Source organism: Erithacus rubecula, assembly GCF_903797595.1.
Source record: "Erithacus rubecula genome assembly, chromosome: 2".
In the NCBI taxonomy this organism is placed as follows: Eukaryota; Metazoa; Chordata; class Aves; order Passeriformes; family Muscicapidae; genus Erithacus; species Erithacus rubecula.
In genome coordinates, this window is record NC_136685.1 from 106,494,576 (window position 1) to 106,515,329 (window position 20,754).

A 20,754-nucleotide genomic window follows, 5' to 3' on the forward strand; every position below is an offset into this window, starting at 1 on the left:
TTTTCATTGTAATTAATGCCTACTTTGGCCTCAGCCACTTATACAACTTTCCATTAGAGGTTTGCAGCCATCCACAGAGAATTTCACCAAGTTACCCTCCCGATCCTGCTACACTTGCAATTTTTGTTAAAGTGCCTTTTTTATTTTTTTACTTTATTATTATTTTGCAAAGAATGTTTAAATTACTGGGCCAAATAGGTTTCTTTTTCCTTTTTATTTTTCTCTTTTTTCTTCCCCCCCCTCTTTTTTTTTTTTCTTCCCCCCTGCCTGCTGCACCTATTAAAGTGGTTGGGCAGGAGTCCAACTGGAAGGAAAGCCTTTAAGTGATTTCAGAAAGGGCTAGTGGAACTTATTTAGGCCTGGGGTCTGCTGTGGTTAATTTTCAGTCTGTGTTTTGTGCTGTCCATTTCCTCTGAAATACTACCTGGGGTTTAAGGTTCCTCAGCACAGGATGTTAATAGGCCTCTGCAAACATTCAAAAGGCAGCTTTCCCACCACTAACCTTAAAAAGATTGTGGCACCGGGCCCAGGGTCAGATTGAATAGATGAAAAAGTATATGCTGTGCTTTTGCTTGCTCCTTGGACCTTTCCCTGTTGGCTTGCCTGACATTTTCAGTGACTTTTCTCAGTACCTTATTTTCAGCGTGCTTCCTAGAAAATTCTGCTTATTACCTTCTCCCATGCCCCAACAGCATTGCTAACTCAGGCAGCACAACAATTTGGACTTTTCCCTTGCTGCTGCTCCCCCTGGCCCCCATGGACCAGCTGGGCCCCTCAGAGTGTCCTCCACACACCATCACCCAGGGATACCAGGATGCTCCCCATGGATCTCTGCTGTGCCTCTCCCAAGGAGAGCAGCTCTGCTGCAAGGCTGAAGCAGAGCTAATGATCAATTATGTGCATCTCTGCTACCCTGGCTTTCCTCCCAGCAGCAAGAAGCAGCCATGGGAGCTCTGGGGTAGGCATGCTGGTTTTTGGGCACTGGAGCCACACATTTCCCAGCATTTGGAATCCTGCACGAACATTCCTGCCTTGCTGTGGCACTGCTCATAAGGAGCTGAAGGGTGCTGCACCTCCTAAACACTTTAGCACATACCTCTATTCTAATTACACCTCAGAAATAAGACAGGCACGGTGCCAAAGGTGCCTGGTGTGCCCTGGTCTGGGCTGGCAGCTTGTTGGGATTTTACAAATGTGTCCTGGACCTCCTGGGACTGAGGAGAAGAGGTGGATGGGTGTTTGGGATCACACTGGTCTGCTCTGTGTTGTTACTGTGCCATCTGAGTGTGAGAAGAGTAATAAGCAGGTCTTTATTATTTTTTTGTCTTGGAATAGTGGTAGCTCTTCCTGAATTGACAGATAGCACTTGAAAAGAGTAACATGGAGACTCCCAGACATTCCAGGTGATGGCCACAAACTAGTCCTTGAATCCCAAAAATGGATTTAAATCCCTACCCAAGCCTGCTGTCCTTCAGGGTTTTGACTGGCTCCCAACTGGACTCATCTACAAGTTCAGTCCTTTTTGGCAACCCTGGAAACCAGAAGTGTTTGAGGTGCAGCAGAATGAGAAGGAAAACCAGACCAATGGAAAGACAGAGCATTATGTGCTCTGTGTGAGCTGGGGTTGGGATGTATGGATACACCGAACCCAGATATGCATGGCCCCCCTTCAGTTGTGAGGATCTGCCCCTTTGGCACAAGGACACAGCTTCCAGGGATATTTCCTCCAGGAGTGACCTGCAGCACTGTGTCCCTCTGCAGATCCCTGGCTGTCCGTGTGCCTGCGTGAGCACCCCCACAGTGAAGCAACTGATACTGGTCTAAACACATTTGTGTATCTCTGCCTGACATTTGCTCTGTTAAAAGGTCAGGCTTCTGCAGCACAGACAGGAGCCATCTTCCTCATTATCACATATTACTGCCAATTTCCAGTTCCAAAGTTTGCAGTGATTCCTGCTGCTGCTCTGGCTGGGGCACTCCAGCACAAAGTGCCGTGTGCCAGCCTGGAAACTCTGCCCTCAATCATGGCAGTGATGCTCAGGGAGTGAAGCAATGACCATTTGGGGAAAATTTGTTGAAACCCAGTAAATTTCTTGCTGCAGTAAGTTTCTTGCTTGCAGTGACAAGTCAGGAAAATATGTGACAAATTTAAGTTAGAAATGCAAGTCTGCAGGAAGAAAGAGCTGTTCTGCAAAGAGCCATTCATATTTTTCAGTCTTCCCACAGAAGTGCTGCTCTCAGTTTCCCTGTAATCTCTGATATTTCCTAATATCAGAGTGCAGTGCTGGCAGAGGCAGAACCTGGGGCTAAACTTCAGTCTGTGTTCTTGCTCAGAGGAAGTGGATTCTGGGATCTCTTTGGCTTTTGAACATCTAGAGGCCAGGCTCAGAAGCAAAGGAGAGGAGGGGAAAAAATTGCATTTTTCTTGTTAAACAAAGGTCTTGCTGATGGGAAGACACAGAGGTGAAAATAAAAGTGTGTGTGACACTGGAGTTGGGCAGGATCTTTGGGAGTTCACTGGGGAGGGTTATTTGCTCTCTGTTTTCTATCCCACCCTCCCTCCCACCAACATCAGGAGCAGTTATAGGAATCTGTAATGGGGTAACACCATTGTGGAGAGAGCAGACATTGCTCTTGCTTTTTGCATTTATCTGGTTATAGCCAAAGAAGAGGCTCAGGTAAAGCATTTCCTTGACTGGTGGATGAGATGATGAGATGATTTCCTTGATGATGGCTGGGACAGGGATGAGCATGTTGCTGGTCCTGCTCCGAGTGCCACGTGCAGTGTGGATGGCCACTGGCTGACATTCCCAATTTTCCACTGGCTGTCAGCGTGCTCTAAGGTGGCCACTCCATGGTGGCCTTGGGAGAGGGGATGATAAACTGCTGATTTAGTAATGGAAGAGTTGGGGAAGAGGAAGGGCCTTACTTACTTTGGCCTCAGATACGGGTGAGATCTGGGGAGCCTTTTACAACAACAAAGTTGAAAGTACAAATGCCTCTCAGCACAGTTTTAATGTAGGTTTGGTTCTTTTTTTTCCACTAACAACCATAAAGAAAATATACTTTGCAAGCAAAATATTTCTTCCACATTCTTCCCCTTAGTTTTTATCCTTCATGTGGTGGTGGCAGACCACAGAGCTGCAGTCAGGGAAGGCAAAGTCCATGCTGGTATCTTCTGTGAAGGTATTCAGATACTACAGATAATGCTGTAGTAATTTCTCTAAGAGTGGTGCACCTACCTGCTCAGCTCTGTAATTCAGATGGGTACCCACTGAATAGGGAATTCCTTAAAAATAGGCTGGGTGAGCCTGCAGGATGCTTTAGCCACATTCCTACCCTAATTACCCCTAGTTTTTCCCTCCCTGCCAGACCTGGAGTGGGAGAAATGCCTGACCAGGAAAAAGTATTTAGCATAATTTCCCTGCTCTTGCATTTTTATCTTACAGAAAACATTATTTGGTCTAATGTTTCTAGGTGCTTGGGATGTCCCTTTCCCTTGTGCCAGTTTATTTATGCTAATTCAGTAAAGCAAAAGGGCTGCATTTGAATTCATTGCCATTGAAGTTGTGACTGAGGATGACCTCCTTTTACCTGCTCGTGCTGCTGTGGAAAGTTAGTGCTGGCTTAAACCCTGGCTGCCATTAATGAAAAATTCCACTATTTTTATTAAATTTCAGAATCATCTCAGCTAGCATGAAAAACAATGATATTGGATTTCTTTTTAAAATTAACAATGTATGTAACACAGCGAAAAAAGCTGACATTTACTTAGTGCCTGGGAGCAAAGAGACTGCAAGGCAGACGGTGAGCTCTCCTTCATCCTGCAGCCTGGGAATGTGGAATGTGGGGAGAGGTGGCTGGGGTGGATCACACAGCCAGGATGAAAGCCAAGAAACACCACCACTACTGCTACCTTTCTGCAGCAGGAGAACGTCAGGGGCTCACGGGGAGGGAAAAAAAAAATAAGATTTATTTTAGCAGCTGGCCTGGATGTCTGCCAAAATGAGAGGGAACTCAGAAGTGGAGCCCAGGATCTTGGTTGAAGGATGCAGGAGGTGTGAGCTGGGGCTGGACAGTCACCAGCTCTGATCTGTGCCATGGTCAGGCTGGGAAGGGACCTTGACCCCCTTTCAGATGTCGAGGGTCATTCACTGTCCAACCAATGTGCACCATCCCCTTCCTACAGGGCGAGGAGCCAGCCAGAGAGGGGAGCTGATGCTACTCTGATTTGACTTTAGATTTTTAAGGCATGTTTATTTATGGTTTAAAATCATGGTGTTAGCATTTTACCTCGGGTTCATTTCAAAATTCACTCTCTTTAGGAAGTTTCTACTGCAATCAGCAAAATCCCTTATAAAAGTAAAAGGAGGGAGTTGCTTCATACCTGTTTGCAGGCATTGCAGAGGGTGCAGTGTCTAGTAAAGACCAGCCTATCTCAGGCTGGAAGTGTTATTTATTTAAGTCTGGGGCAGTTTGGAAATGAGCTTGCTCTTGAGGAGAGTTCACAGATCACCAGGAACATATTCTTATAGAGAAGCATCCTCACCATCTTCCTAATTCATTCCTCCCCACTTTATCCACCATGCTTTGCTGCTGGATTATTGACTATGTGATTTCTTTGCTTGATCATCCCACCTGCAAACACAGACAGGCACTGAGCATCTAAGGGAGACTGTGCAGGAAACTCGTGCTAAGTTCTGTCCCTTGTGAAAATATCAGTGCCACAAATCTGCTCTTGGCTCTGGAGTGACTTAAAATATCCCAACCCACTGCTTCCCTGGGTTTTCAGGAGCAGCATCTCACTGTTGTGTTTAAATTCCCTCTTCACAAGGAGTGCTTGGGAGAGTTGCTGCAGGTGTCTCCTGTTACCTGTCTTGGCTTCCAGCCTTGGCTTGGGTGCACTAAGCACAGTGCAGAGGTGCATCAGTAAAGACAGAAATCCACTTAAAGGGTGCCCTGTCCATCTCTACCATCACCTGATCACTGCTGATCAGCACTAGGGAATTATAAATAGCCTAAAAGCAGCTCACCATCATCCTATGCCACCATGGTAATAAATAAGAGCATGTTCTTTAAAGGCTTTCTACTCTTAGAAGAGAAAAAGATATAATAGGTTTTTTTGTTTTTTTTTTTTTTTTTAATATGCCACATAATTTATTCCAACAAACAGATGTATTTTGTTGTTGCCATTATCATTTGATGAAATACTTTAAAGCTGGTCCAAGGTGGTGCATTTTCAAATATAATGTATACAGTACATCTAGCAGTTAGTGGAATTTGGATGTGCAGCATAGAATGGTCATTATTTTTACTGAAAAAAATAAAGGCACTAATTACTTACAGACAAGATACTTAGCACAAACAGATAAGCTTCAAAATGAAAAATTCTCGGTTTATGATAATTATGTTCTCTGCTTTGTTTTCAGAGACTGATAATTTGAGGCTTTAAAATCACCAGGAAGCCATTAATTGGAATTCTTCAATAAAAAATAAATTACATAGAAGTTCATGATGAGTTGTAAAAACACAGAGACTGTATTATGCAGTGAGCGACATTGCTCTACTATTTATAGACATGCAGAGCTATGTAACAGCAAAAACTGTAAAGAATTTGAGATGTGCAGATAGCAATTATTCACGGATCCCAACGATCTGCAGATATTTCAAATAACTGCTTTTAGCAGATCAGCTATCCAATAAAAGCAGGGCTTTATTTCCAAGTGGCACTCTTCTAGCATGTTGCTTCTTGTTTTTGACATCTTGTATGACATTATTCTCCTGGAGCTGATCGTAATGAGGAGACATGGGAATCCACATAGGGGAGCAGAAACTCTGCTCCATGTGAGTGTTTATCCAGAGGAGCTGAGGGAATTTCTCTCAGAAGGGTTGGTCACTGTGGTCCTTCCTCCTGTAGCAGCCTGAGAGCCTGAAATCCATAGCAGCTGACCAAAAGAAGCTGTTTTGTTTTTTATTCTTGCCCATTTTTCTGCTGTCCCCTTTTTCCTTGCTTTCACCTGGGACTACATCCTCAGGGATGATCCTGTAAGAGCTGGTATAGAATTAAGGATCTGCCTAGTGGCACTGAGCACAAAATTTCTCTTGACTTAGGAAGGAGCCAGACTGACCCCCCCACTGGAGCTGTGTGAGCAATTTGGGGGAATTAAGAGCTGCTGCAGAGATCTTCCATCCACCCACACCCTTCTGAACACTTCTGTCCTTCTGAACACATGGGGCAGAGCCACCAGGCTTCCAGCAGCTTTGGAATCTCCCATGGGGAGAGTTCCTGCTTTCCTGAGGCAGATCTGACACCTCTTTGCTATTGTTTGGATGCAGGCCTGAGACTCCAGCCCCTAATGGGGCTCAGTTAATTGTCTGTCCATCCAGAGGAGATAAAATACTGCAATATTCCAGCTATGCTCTTTTCATGACCACTGACACCCCGGGCTCCTGCAAGGAGCTCTTTAGATGAGGCGAGGAACAAAAGTGATCCCAGGGATCCTTGACACGTGGCACCTAGCAAAGGAAACAGAGCAGGTTTCAGCTCATTCACCACTGAGCTCAAGGGGATGCACAAAAGAGTGAAGTGGCCTTGGTGGAGCCTGGTCTAAAGTTACACTTCAGGAAGACAGAGGAAGTGTTTCCTGAGGACCTGATCAAAGGCTCTCTCTTCAATGCCAGTTTAGTGCCTTCTGGCCACCTTCGTCTGCAGGTACCATTCAAGGGCTTGATGTGACTCCCAGGCAGGTTCATTCTCACTGCATCAGCAAGACAGAGCTGAAAACCATCTTTTTAATATTTTGTGGCTAGAATTCATCAGAAGTACCAGCTGGTTTATTCCCCCCTCCCTTGTTTGTGTAGATCTGTGTTAGTGCAATCACAGGGAAGGCTGGACAATGCAAGGGAGACAAGGATAATGTGAGACAATGGAAGAGTCTGCAGGGAGGCTGCTACAGTGTCAAGACCAAATGGCATCGTGTCAGGAGACAAAGCCATACAACAAAAATATTGGGTCTCTGCTGCCACTCGAGGAGTATCGTAATTCTTGAGAACAAAACCTCCCATACATCATCCAAAATCAATTGATAAGAGATCTCAGAGAGATTAAAAACTGTTCCCTCCCATTCATTAGTAAAGGTGGCTTCTGTCCAAAGCTGATTGTTGGTGTGGGCCAACTATGATAAATGCTCTCTTACACACCAAAAAGAAACGCGTCTTAATGAGCGATCAGCTTGTGTACATTTTAATTTCCAAATTGCTATTGAGTCCACACACAGTTCCCCAGTAGTGGCAGTGCTGCTCAGAGCCATGCTCCCCTAAGCAACACTTTGCTTTCTTTGTAGGCTCAGAGAACTTTTTGATGCCAAGTCAATCCCGTGGTCTGATGTCTGTGTGTGACTAATATTGCAACAACGAGCTATTAACCTCAGCTTCCATGTATTGGAAAACAAGAAGTATTCATACATGGTTAGTGCATGACACCTCAGCATTTGTGGGATGTGATTGCAGTGACTGGGCACCCACAGCTCCTGCTCACTCACAGTTCCTGATGCCCAGCACCTTTGAGCATCTGGATGTTTCATTGTGGGAAAAGCTGCTTCCCAGCAGGATGGTTCTGTCCTCTTTCTCCATGTGTGCCCTATCCTAAAAAATGTCCTTCTGCAGTCCCCGTGCTCCTTTGGGAGGGCAGGGACCAGGATGTCCCTCACAGCTGCCCCCAGGGCAGCACAAAGGAGATGACACAGAGCCTGCCTTTGCTTTCCTCCTGCATCCCTGAAGTTTGCAGCTCAGCATCAAGCCAGGTTCTGGAAAAGCCTTGAGTGTCCCATCCTGTCACAAACCCCACAGCTCTTAAGGAGCATCGGTGACATTTACCCTGTGTCTCTAAATTATTCTCGGTAGAGTGGTGCTTGGGCCAGTGACAGTGATGCTGCAAAAAGTCACTTGATGGACCTCAATGCCCTGTTTTATTTACTTAGTTTATTTGGCTTGCAATGGAGACAGGACATGCTGAATATGTTGGCCACATCACGAGCAGCCAAGCTCCAGTGCCCAGCACCTCCTCGGATTAGAGCATTTGTAGGAGGTGTCAGAAGAAATGGAAGAAGTTCAGCATATTTTTTTGGTATATCAGAATTTCAAAGGATTTCTGAAATTTAATGAACTCATTTAATAGGCATAATTGTCTTGAGTACATGTGAGAAAACTTCTGAAATAGCAGAATTAGGCATGCTCCATTTTGTAGCCTTTCAATGACCTCCAGCAAACGTGTGACCCAGATATGAGAGCCTCCTGTCCACTTGCATAAACATGATGTTTTAAAAAGGCAGGGGGGGGTGAATAAAAGAATTGAGCTCTTAATGGCACATGGACAGAGACATACTGCAATTGCAAAACAAATTCAGCAGCAGATACAGACAGAGAATTGCCTCCAGACTCTGCACGCCCAAACTCCGCCCGCGAGAGCTTACATGGCCAGGGACCTTCAGTCCAGCCACCCTGGATTCCCCTGCACAAAGGCTCAAGTGCTAGCAAGGGGCACTGATTTGGGCCCAGGAAAAGCTCTGCTTTAATGCTTGAGTGGTGTCCAAGCTGCTGTTACAGGATTTATTCAGGGTGCCCTGGAACATACGGCACCTTTCTGCTCCCTGGCCTCCATGGAGGACTGGGGGGTGTAGTGGCCATGCCAGGCAATGAGGAGGTGGCAGCTGCTCACTCCAGCCCTCCTGCCACTCTCATACCAGTTATGGCATGAGCAAAAGCTTCAATTTAAAAAAATCCCAATAATCAACATGCATTTTTAATACACCATTAACTTCCCATCACATGTCTGGATCCAGAGGAGCTCTGTGGCTGGGTTCTGACCATGGGCTTCTTTGAGGGGTGAGTGGTTCTTCATTAGTTTAAGCCCACCATTGCCATAGCAACCAGCCCTGATTGACAGGGCTCTGAATTTAGGGGAAGGGGTCCCCTTCTCATCCCTGCTCCTCACAGGCTGTGGCTCCAGCATCCCACCTACCCAATCCCCACTCCATTCACTGCTATGAGTGAGGCTTAATTAAAAGCAGGAACCAGCAAAGTGTGGCTGGGTTTTAAAATTATATGCTGTTAGTTATTAACTGCTACAAATTAGGTAGATGTTGTTTCAAGGAGAGCAATTTCCACAGCCGGCGCTGGTGCAGCGAGTTGGCGTGGGGTATGGCACAACTTTCCAAAGCAGGAGCTGCCAGCTTTCTCAGAAAAGCTCTTTTTTGGCCACTTCTTGGGTTTTACACATGACTGAGATTCAGCATTGTTCATGCTTGCTTGCAGCAATGATACTTCCCTGTCTATGAAAACTCATTTTTCATTTTAACAATAATTCCCAGGCAGGAAAAAACACGTCCTGGTTTCTCCACTGAGCCAAGCACTGAAACAGAATATTGGGCCAAATTATGCTCTGATTTTGCAACTTTAAAATCTGCCTTTGCAAGTTAGTGCTGAATTTAGTTTGTTCCCCTCAGGCATTTTCCATGCAATAAAAATTGTGTTTCTTTTTTCTTTTATTTTTCTTTTTCTGCCCCCTTTTTCTCCTGCCTTTTGGGGAAAAGGAAAACTCAAACGAGAGAATGAAGTCAATTGTTAGATTAAAACTATCTGAACTCTTGGTATTAGAGGAAAACCATAAGGAAAACTCATTCCAAGAATCTTGCCTGGAAATCTGAATTATCAGTGTGACTAAGTTCTGCTGATACAGAATGAGGCATTTTGAGTTGTGGCAGCCAGTCATTTAAAAAAAACCTGAAAAACAAAACTCCGAGAAAAGCAAAACTTTGAGACTTCAACACTTCTGTTCAGCAGTTTAAAGGGAGAAAACAGTAAGCTGGTTTGAAGATTTTTCCTTCCCCACTAGTTTTGCTGCTTCTACAACCCTGCAGGGGAGAAGCAAACAGTCTTTGAGCTGTAATAGGTGTCAAACCAAGCAAATTCAACAAAGTTTTAGTGAGTGAGAATGGAGAGCAGCGTTCACAACATTTTATTTGGCAGTCCCTTTATAGGTACTCAGATGTGGAGACTGGGAGTGTGATACACAGAGACAGATTGCTCTGGGATGGAGAATGGGGAATTTGAGGTACCATGCATAGCAACTTTTATTGGGCTAAGAAATGCAGAGTGCAAACCATGGTCTTTGTCACAAAGGAAAAAGAAAAGGCTTTTCACACCAAACTTTTTATGTTAATCTGGTAAAAACTATTACAGAAATTATCACTGGTAGGTTTTTAAAAGCCAGTAAGGCTGAAGGCCACAACCCACCCATATCTTCAGAGGAGGCAAATATTTTTTTTTTGGAGTTAACCAATAAGTGGCATGTAGGGGTATGTGTATATGTATTTTTCAATGTGTATATGTTTTCCTGTGAGTGTGAGAAATAAAGTAGTTAGCAAGGGAATGTAAAAGCTCGTTATTGTTTGTCATCAAGTGGCAAAGGGACAGAAATTAAAGAGGCTGGGGGGGAAGCGAGCAGCTGTAGCTGTACTGACACCCATAACTTTTCATGAGGGTGAGGTAAAGCATCAGGATGTGAGCCCCTTGCTCCTGCCCTTTTGAACTTGCTTCTATAGATCACAATGAAATAGAGAAGTGAGAGAAAGCCTCCTGTCCCCAGTGGGGAGAGAGGAAGCCAGTGGCTCATGCAAATATTTCAGATGAGAATCTGAACACACGCCCTGCTCACATCCGCAGGGCCAGCCACACTGAACAGGAGGGGCAAACAGGTCTGAAGGAACCAGTGCATGAAGAAAAAGTGTGCTTCACTTGTGTGAAGTGTGAAAGATCATTTCAGCCGTGGTGGGGCCCTGCAGATGCAGTGATGGTGCCCCAAACCATGTGAGGGGGCACCTGGGCACGTGGCTGGTGGCTCTGCCTGCAAGAACCAAGGATGTCACATCCCTGCTGCCAGGCAGTTCACAGGTTGCCCTATGGGATCTATGGAGTGTTTTGTCCCTGAGAGCTGTCCCTGAACACCCCTCTGTGCTGGGGATGAGCAGGGACATGACACTGCAGCAGAGCTGCTGCTGAGGCTGCTGGCTGTGCCCCTGAGGTGGCCAGGGGGCTTTCCAGCAGCCCCTGCCTGGCAGGTGTGGGATGTGGAGTGGCCAGCACGCCCCAGTGGCTCCTCAGGGGTTTCTGGTGTCTGACTGCTGCTCAAGTGGCCGTGGCTGGTCCGGAGGCTCTGTGCCTGAGTGTTGGTGGCACTGTGTGCCCTAAGGTTTGCTTCTGTAAGAAAATGGAGAAGTGAGAGGCAGTTGCCACGCTCACAGACCCTTCATGAACACATGGCCCCCAGCCTGGCCTCTTGGACAAAGAAACAGAAATGTCTAAGACCTGAATTCCCCGCTGTGGCAGCACAGGTACCAAGGATTGCTCAAAGCTGAACACTACCCGAGCACTTTCTGCTCTTTTGGAATAAAACAAGCCCCCTCTGAAATCAGATTTCTGCTGAGGCAAAGGAGTGAAGTGATGCTGCTTCTCTCCTGACAGCTCTTTCTGCTTGATTTCTTACCCCACTACCTCGAGGTCCTGGCTGAGACATGAGTCCCACCATGGCAGGAACTGTGCACACCCCATTGAAGGAAAACATTTGCTGTCTCACAGAGCTTCAGATTTAAACAGAAAATGCTGTGAGGGGAAGAAAGCAAGTAAAGTGACTCAGGGTTGCTGGGCTGGCTGGAGGCAGATTTAGGACTGGACTCCTTTGCTGTTCTGGTAGCCTCAAGATGAAGCCAGGCTTTGTTCTGAGTGTGTGACAGCCCAGCCTGACTGAACTTCACAACGGCATCAAGAAGCAACACCAAAAAGTTGGGGGTTTATGTCCCTATGCATTGTGAGTGTCATAATCAATATTACAATGAATTATCATTGATTAGGAAGTTCATCTGCATTGTGCTGACAGAGACACCCATAATTCCAGAAAACATCTGTATTTTCAGACAGCACCACTGCTGCCCGGCAGAGCACCGGAGGAGAGATTTTACATGAGTGGATGCGTTATTTAAAAATGCAAAGACCTCTTGTTTCAAGTGAAGAGGCACATTTTCAAATGGGGAAATGGAGACATAATATCCTCTGAAAGCCCCTGGAAGTGTCATTAGTATCTCTGCAAAAGTTGCCCTGTCTGCACTCCTCTCACAATGCTTTGGTGACAATTTGTGAGCGACACTTTCAAGGCTGATTTTAGTAAGCCTGGCTCTGCCTGTGCTTTCCAGACCTTATTACCCACTCCTCAGTTGTCCAGAATTTGCTGTTATTTCAAAAAACTCTATGTCCCAAAAAAAGTTCTGTGGGTTAGCTCAGAGCTTCATCATCTACATCTGTTTTAAAGTGTATCAAATAGTATTTAGATAGTCTGGGGACTTGTAAGGGATGATTGCCCTTTCTGCACTTCAAATTTTCACATACTGACATTAGGGTTTATTCTTGACTGTGAGTAGCTCAAAGGGAGCTTTGGTTCAAGCCTCCCTGATGGTAAATATTGTATAGCAATAGCTGCCTTCACCCTTAACAGTCTAGAACAATTTCTGCATTATTTTGTTTTATATTCAGCATTCCTTTCTTTTCCACCAACATTTTAGCAATGTGAGTCCCAAGCCTCACCTTGACTGTATTTTAACATTACTAGGTTGCATAACCTTTCTCAGGTAAAAAACAGTGACCATGTTACTCCTGTTTAATTTATTAAATAAAACCTTCTATGGATGTAATGGCTGGCCAGATTTTTGGAGAAATTCCCTGCTCACACAACTTTCAAACTGCAGATGTAAGTATTTTGGTGACACCTCATCACATAGTGTCCACCTAAGCCTCTGCTGCTGCTGGGGACCATGGATTACAAAGTAAAATACTAAATTCAAATGCTGTGAGGTAGAGATGTCCTTTTAGGGAGAAATATTCAAACGGGGTGCACAAACACCAGGAAAAGTGGAATGGGGCAGGAGTCAGGGAGCAGCAGCCTGTCCCTTGCAAGAGAAAGCAGCAAATAACGAGTTGGCTGTAGGAGAGATAAAAGAAAAGCTGACCTCTGTGATAAGCATGGAGGTGGTGGAATGATGAAGCAAGGAGGCAATTATCCCAACTCTCCGGGATGAAGTGGGTACAAGAGCTGAGCAGTGAATTTCAGCAGCAAAAAAAAAAAAAAAGGATGCAGCACAGCTGCAGGGGTTACTGCTGGAGACTGTATCAGAAAGAAGAAAAATGGATATTGCCTGCAGAGGGACTCAACACTTTATTGGTCTTCCAGGAGAAGTCGGCTCCAGCGGACGCAGGAATTTCTGAGGAGATGATTTTCCGGCTACTTTAGATTCACTGCAAACAGGTTTCAAGTGATAAAATTCTTTGGGGGATATGGGTTATAATGAATGATCCGTTTTAGAAGAGGAAACAAATAGTGGGATGTTGCAATGTTTTAGCAGGGAGAAAGCCATTGTTTCCAGATTTGTATTAATGATATGGAGTAGAAGGAGAATGGTGAGATGACAGCATTTGTAAATGAGGGAAGTGATCAAAGATCAGCAGCAGTCCCAGGAGGAAGGGTGAGAGCAGTTAGAAAATACTAAATTTCAGCTCCAATTCTCATATATCCTCCAGGATATTTTATAAATTTATTTGTTCCTGGAGAGTTTTCTGAGCACCCCAACTCAAGGCAATGCATGAAGCCTGCACACTTCTGTGATTTGGCCAGCCCAGCTTCAGCTCTTAGAATGGATGGGCTGGAGCTGGGAGAGACCACAGTACTCCTGTCCTGTAAGCAACAGCCACCTGACATTGTTCCAAGGCCACTGCCATGAGCACAGCCTTTGCCATGTGAACAAATATGTATATTACAACTTGTAAGAACAAAGAACAGTATTTGAGCTGCATTTTTCTAAACCACCCCATGAACTATACTTTGAAAGGAAAAACTTCCTGTCAGGTTTTGTATTTAACATTTCCTTCTCTTTATAAGACATCAGGAAAAACAAAAATTGCCTGCCCTGGAGGTCTAGATCTGTAGGCAGAAAGATGCAAACTAGGAAATCCCAAAACACACAAAAATTATCTTGCTCAACTAACATGATATTACTTGCACGATAATAATTTTAAACAGACACACCATTTGATGATTTACAGATACATGTCTCTTCTCCACTTAGATCAGCTCAAATTTGTAGAGTGTTTCCCCTCATTTGTGGAGTAGTTGACTTGTTCTTATGACATTCCTGGACTTACAATCCAAAGCTGAGTGTGATCTTTCCCTCGAAGCCGGATGTCTCTGTGAAATAAGCACTGGGATTTCATCACATCTTGCTGGGTTAAAACAAAAATTGCTGTTGAGATGCAAACACCTGGGCTGTGCAGAAGAGGATGCCAGGGGAGCAGAGGGGTGGCTTGCACCCTTTACATTCACTGAAACAGCAAACCCAGAGCTCTCCCCTTTACACAATGTCTGCAGTGCTGCCAAACCCAGAAGCTTTGGAGATGCAAGCATTTCAAAGAACTTCACGTCAGGGGACAGCACAAGAAGGCTTTTTATTTCCAGCACTGTGCAAGCTCTCTGGAGCAACCTGCTCTGCCATGGCTGTGGGTCAGGCTCCCCACACTTCCTTTGCTTCCAATTGTCTCATCTTCTCTGCTGAAGGATAATTTCTGCTGTTGACAGGTTCTTTGGGCTGCAAGGCTGCTTGATGCCTTGGCACAACATCAGCTTTTCCACAGCTGAGCTTTGTCACTGGGCTCCTCCTCAAGCAGAGCCCTGTGTATCCTTCCTTAGCCCCTGGCACCCTGATGCCTTCCTCTGGTCGGGGTGAGGTGACACCTGGGCTCCCAAATCTCCTCTTATCAGCCTCAGTCACCTCTTGTGTGTTTCAAAAATTTGTGAGAAGTATTCATTGGGAATCAGATACTAAGATATTAAATGTGCAAATAGAGTTAGAAGAGAAAGTATTAGTGCCATAACCCTTTTTATGATATTCCCTACAGATCTTAAGTATAAATATTTCCAATGCTGAACAAGTGCTAGTTTAAATCATTCAATCACTCTCTATAGGCTGCAGCTCACTCAACAGCAAAGTTTTGTCCTGTTTCCAACCTCTCCTCAACAGGGAACACAGGATTATTCCATCATATTCACTGTGTTCTCTGCTGCTGCCATTTTTCATCCTTCTTGGCTGAGTACTTTTTCCCCAGCAGGGCAACTGGTAAGCAACCAGTATCTCACTGTGATTATTTGACTCTGCTGATTTAGTCTTTGTCTGTAATCAGGTGCAAATCCAACCTCTAGCAGAGGGCCAAGAGGTTTTATATGGGTGACACACCATGGGTGACTGGGGCCAGGCTCCCATGGACATCTTGTCCTGTCCTGTCAGCAGATTTACACCAGGGAAAGGTTTGGCCCAGACTTTAGAAACTAAATCTTGATCCAGCCATGAGTAAATGAGAGTGAAGCAGCTGTTTAAAATGCCTGATGGTGAATTCAGATCAAACCATTTCAATATTGACTGAAATGCTTACTTTTGTTGGCACTGGCTACTGTGCACACACTTCCCTCTCAGTGACAAGCAGTGGATTAGCCAGCTCAGAGGCCACCAGGTGGGCTCTCCATCCTTGGCTCCCCTCTGAGGACAGGGCTGGGAGAAGGGATGATCCTTAGCACAGGCCATCCCACCTCTGCCCTTGAACACTGGAGGAAAATGAACCAGATGCAATTGGCTGGTGAGCTGGTTTTCAGCACTTCTGACCAGGGGATGTTGGGCTGAGTGGCCAGAAGCCAGCGAGCTGCCAGCAAAGTGCTTGTGTGAAGACACACGTAACATCTTTTGGCTGACAAACCACATTACACGTCTGTCCCCGTGCCCAGGAGTAGGCAGAGCAGTTCTCTGCTTGAATTCCCTGTGTTATATATATATATATATATATATATATGTATGTATATACACAGCCAAGAATGTGAACTTCTTGTGGTGGTGATTTCTCCAAGCTCTTGCCCAAGACAAAGCCAATGCCCCCGGGATCTGTCTGGAGAAGGGGAAGGCTCCATCTCAACTCTGCTGCTCAATCAACTTGCTGACACCAGAGTCCCTAAAAATTGGCTCAGCAGCAGGAGCTGTCTGAGCCAAGAGTGGCAGATCAGCAGCTGCTGGAAGCAGACACTCCTTCACAAGTTCTGGTCCTCTCTGGTGTCACCCAAGCTGCTTCCCCGACTTTCAGCGACGGCTTTTTGTTAATTAGGTCACACGTGGCCCTGTGCAGGAGCAGTTTAGCGCCGGTGTGTCTCTTCACTGTGTAAGTCTGGCATTTTCTTTGCTTTCCAGGTTATGCTGAGGCAGAAGGAGGGACTTGGAGAGGGAAGATTAACCTTTGGCTGGCCACAATTCCTTCCCTCTTATCGCGGAGGCTTCGGCAGCGCGGCCCCCTCCTGCCCAGCCTATCTGTCTGAATTGCTGAAAGCATAATGCTCCCATATGAGAGATAAGTAAGTGAGCTCTCTTTCTTTTCCGTAGGGATGAACTATAGTGTATGCAGATTATTAGGAGAAGAAAATAATATCAGAGAAAGGTGGCTTTCTTAAAAGGCATCGGTAGCATTAGTGTCATGTGTGAAGCACCCATTTGTGACAACTGTACAGACCTTTCAATGGAAAATTGTGCTGTGCTACCTTTTAAAGTATGAAATGCTAATTTTGGATTTACAGTTTTTGAACTGGAGGGCTGCATTTTGCATGGAATTTTGTTTAATTTCCCAGAGAAAAAAGGCATTTGAAACACAACTGCCTACAGCCAACTGTCAACAAAAATCAACTGTAATAACACGCGGCCTGTCACTGATTTATGTGGTGATGTGGTAATCTTCTCAATTTAGCTGGATATTTCTTCTTCATAGCAAATAGCTGAAAGTCTTGCTAGACATTTATGAATATCGGGAGGTGCTATTAGGATGATAATGGGGCAAGATTAAAGAGGTGCTCACTAGTTCAAAGTGCCAGTTAAAGAGACAGGGAATCGAGAGGTGTAGATATATATGGCCCATTGGTATAAGTGAACTTTATATTTTCAGAGTTGTTTAAGATTTGGGAGACAGCATATTGAGATCCATCTGCCAGGAAAGCGTCTTTCTAAAGGGAGATTGGGGGAAGCAGATAGTTGCCTTTTTTTTTTTTTCTCCTCCTAAAAAACGTACTTTTGTTTAGCAGGGGGTGTGGATTGAAAATCTTAGGTATCAAAGCTGGAGCCAACGAGTATGGATGATGTTTTATCAAGCAGAGTGCTGGGAATTTTCCCCCTTTTTCCAAAGCTCTGAGCCTTGGCCATGGTCATTTTGCAGCAGGCTGTGTCTCAGCCAGGTCTGGCGAGCAACATATCATCACACTCTACATGTTACAGCTAAGAAAAGTAATTTGCCTCTCATAGAGAGCTAGAACTAATGCAGACAAAATGATATTGCAAGACTTGAGCTGCAAATAAAGAGACAAGTTTGTGTTTTACAAAAATGTATAATTTACCAGGCATTTCATTATGCTGTATAAAAAGGCAAAAATGATAATTGAAAATAAATGCGGCTGCCTAGCTACAGTATATGCTGCCAGCATTGCTGGAAATAGAAGTGCTTTCTTGCTGAAGAGAGTTAAAATTTTCATACAACTTCTGTCTGCAGACTTGTGTAATGTATCTTGTTAAATTTGTTTCAGTTTGGGTATTTGTTACAGAGAAGCAGGCAAAATGTGTGGCTCTGTCTGTGCATTTTTATATCTAGGGGGTTGTACAATTATATTAATTATTAATAGTGTCTTCTGCAGATGCACACATCTGTGGAGTCTCAGGCAGGATTCATGTTGCTGAGTTTATTCCAGAGTGGGAAAAGTACATCAGTTGCCTTCAAGGTTGCCAGAGATATTCCACAGCAAACTCTTCCAAGGAACAGGGTTACAAATACAGATAAACCAAAGTAACATTGTTGGGTTATTTTACCCTGAAGCAAAGGGAACTCTGAATTGCCATTTTGCTTCAGTACTTGGGGCTACTTGGGGATGCTGAGAATTATTGGAAGGGGAGAACACAGGTCTAGGAACTGTCATTGCTTCTGACCTGAAAGCTCCTTTCTGGCTCCCTCATTCTCTGGCAAGAGGAAGATGCTTTAGAGACCAGGGATGTAGGGGCAGAGAAACAGCAAATAAAATGAGTTCCTTGCTGGCATTCCCATTCCACACATCCACCAGAGTGGATGGGATGGCAACAGAATGGACAGAGTACTGGGAAAGGAACTAATCAGCAGGAAGGTTATACTTTCATGTGTGTGTTTAAATCCACTGTTTAAAATTATCTTCTTTTTAATTCCTTCTTTCCATTTGGGCTCTTTTTTTATCTATAGACCCAGCTGGGCTGCATTGTTCAGAGTCGTGGTTGTGTTTGGATGGGTCAGGCCCTATGAATTCACTTGGCCTTGAAGCAAAAAAACTCATCATGAATAATGAAAGAAAGGAAAATAATGCCTGAGAGAGAATGACTTTAAAAATGATTAATATCTATTCTTTCCCTCATAATTTGCCTCCAGACTTTTCCCTTTTCAAAATAGCTTGCCATTAGCAGTTGAACTTTCAATAGTCAGTACTTTGATGGAACTGGTGCTCTGAAGCCAAAGGGAACATTATTATTATTATTATTATTATTATTATTATTGGAATCAAGGTTCATTTTGATAAGTTCAAAGCCCTGGATGAATCTAGAAAGGCCCAAATTCTGCTCTCCACCACATGTAGCTGGCTCAGACTGGCCACCTGAAACACAGCAATGTTTTCCAGGCAGATACTGAAATTCTTGTGCTCGTGGATGTGTGAACAGCAGTGTCATCCAGCACCAGCTCCCATCCAATAACTGCTGTCAGGAAAGCTGGTCCTGTGCAGAGCAGCACCGAGGGGATTTGCAATTATGAAGGAGTGGGATATATCAGGGATGCCACTGCCTGCCACTAAGTAGCTCAGCAATTCTCAGGGGCCTCCACTCAGGCTCCCAATGCCTCATCTCAGGCAGGAGATTTTCCTGCTTCAAAGGCTTTTATTAAAAACCAGTTCAGGTAAATGCTGACAATAAGCAAGCAAACCTGTTGAGCCTCGAGTCCACAACTTGCCAGGCAACAGGATGCTTCTCTCTGACATTTAAGACTGCTAACACCTGAAGAAAATATTGCATGTTTTACCCTTTCTGCTTAAGATAACATTCACAAAATGCTGGTCTTGCAATTGCACTTAGGGGCATTTTCAGCAGCCTGTCCCCACCTCTATCCCCAGGATCTAAGGGCTCCCAGCTGCCCCCCATTAAAGGAAACCATCCATCAGTGCCCTGGTCAGGGCTTTGAAATAACCCAGAGCAGCCCCACACCTGAATTTAGGGTGTGCTGACTGGGGCTCCTGGCTGGCTGTAGATGTGGAGCAATTTCAGCCAATGAGCTCCAGGGAGTTAATTAGTGTGTTATCCCAATCACCTGCAGAGCATGGGTTTAGTTTCAGCTTGCTCCAAGTGCAGTCAGTTTTAGTGTGTGCTGCTCCACGTTTTCTCCAGCTCCTTGGGCTACCCTGAGCTTCAGGTAAGTCCTTCTGTTATTCCTAAAGTTTTGAAGTTTATAGCACAACAGTGCTCCAGGTTTCTTTGAGGTGATGAGCACAGAGAGTTTGATGATTGTAGGACCTGAAGTTGCTCTTCTCTGTGGCAGTTGTAAGGTATGAAAGGTGATGATTTTGCCTTTCTATGGCAAAATCTTATTTTTTTTTCCTCTTTTAAGCCCTCTCTCTATCTATATTTACCCCTGGTTCTGCTTTGTTGGCATGTTTAGCCTTTAGACACCTGTATACACATATTGCTTCCCTTGTGAACCTTCCCCTAGCTGGGTCATCTGTGGAGAGCAGAAGGATTTTATGGGACTTGGTACTTCTTAAGTCAGGCTTCTTTGATTTTCTGTCAAAATAGCAGATGATTATTTTGTTGGTAATGGTCACATGTGCCACCTCCATGAGCATTATGGTCTTTGCAATATGTGAAGTCAGGATTGTTATGGCCTTTAGTCAGGCAGTGCTCCTATTGAGTGTGGGGATTTTTACCCCTGCTTAAAACAGGGATTGCCCCAAGCTTCCACTTCATCCCTTTCCTGGTCTTGGAGGAGGGTTGGGAGAACAAAAGGTGCCTCTCTCCTCTCAGCTGCCAGAGTTTGAGAGAGCCCAGGCAGTGTTAATGAGGCACAGCTGGGCCTCGTTTAAACACTTAAGGCTAAAAGGGTGAAGCCATGAGGAGCTTCCAGAACCTTCTGGGCTTTTCCAATCAGGCTGTGGATTAATTAATTATCTCTGCCTGTGCTAGAGGTGGAAGGAAGCCTTTTAATGTCTGCCAGGGGATAAAGCTCCTTTTGCTGCCCAGGGAAAGCATGGCAGCCTCAGCCTAAATGGGTGAACCTGCGTCACATGCCCCATTTTGGGGGCTTTAATGGCTCAGGGGGGGAGGTCCTGTGTGACAACCCCCCTGATTCCAGCAGTGTATGGCAGGCTGGGTTTTAAGCCATCAAAATGCACTTGTATGTTACCTGCAGAGATAATTGAATGTATATGCACATCCCCAACAGAACACCTGTGCTGCCTCCCTGCCATGCATAAGTATTCCCTGCATGCCTGTGTGTTCTCTGCAAGCTACACTACACATTAATAAGACAATCCATATATTGCATTAGGACAGACCCTATGCAGACAATGCTCCAGGTACT

At 44.9% G+C, this 20,754-nt stretch overlaps 1 long non-coding RNA gene across 2 annotated transcripts in view; it reads left to right on the forward strand.

The window, feature by feature from the left end:
• LOC306816570 overlaps nt 1-20,754 on the forward strand; it is a 233,497-nt gene that overhangs the window by 109,734 nt on the left and 103,009 nt on the right. For both annotated transcript variants that reach the window (XR_013777712.1, XR_013777713.1), the window contains exon 4: nt 16,326-16,486. This is a non-coding gene — a long non-coding RNA (uncharacterized lncRNA). The remainder of the gene's footprint in view (nt 1-16,325; nt 16,487-20,754) is intronic.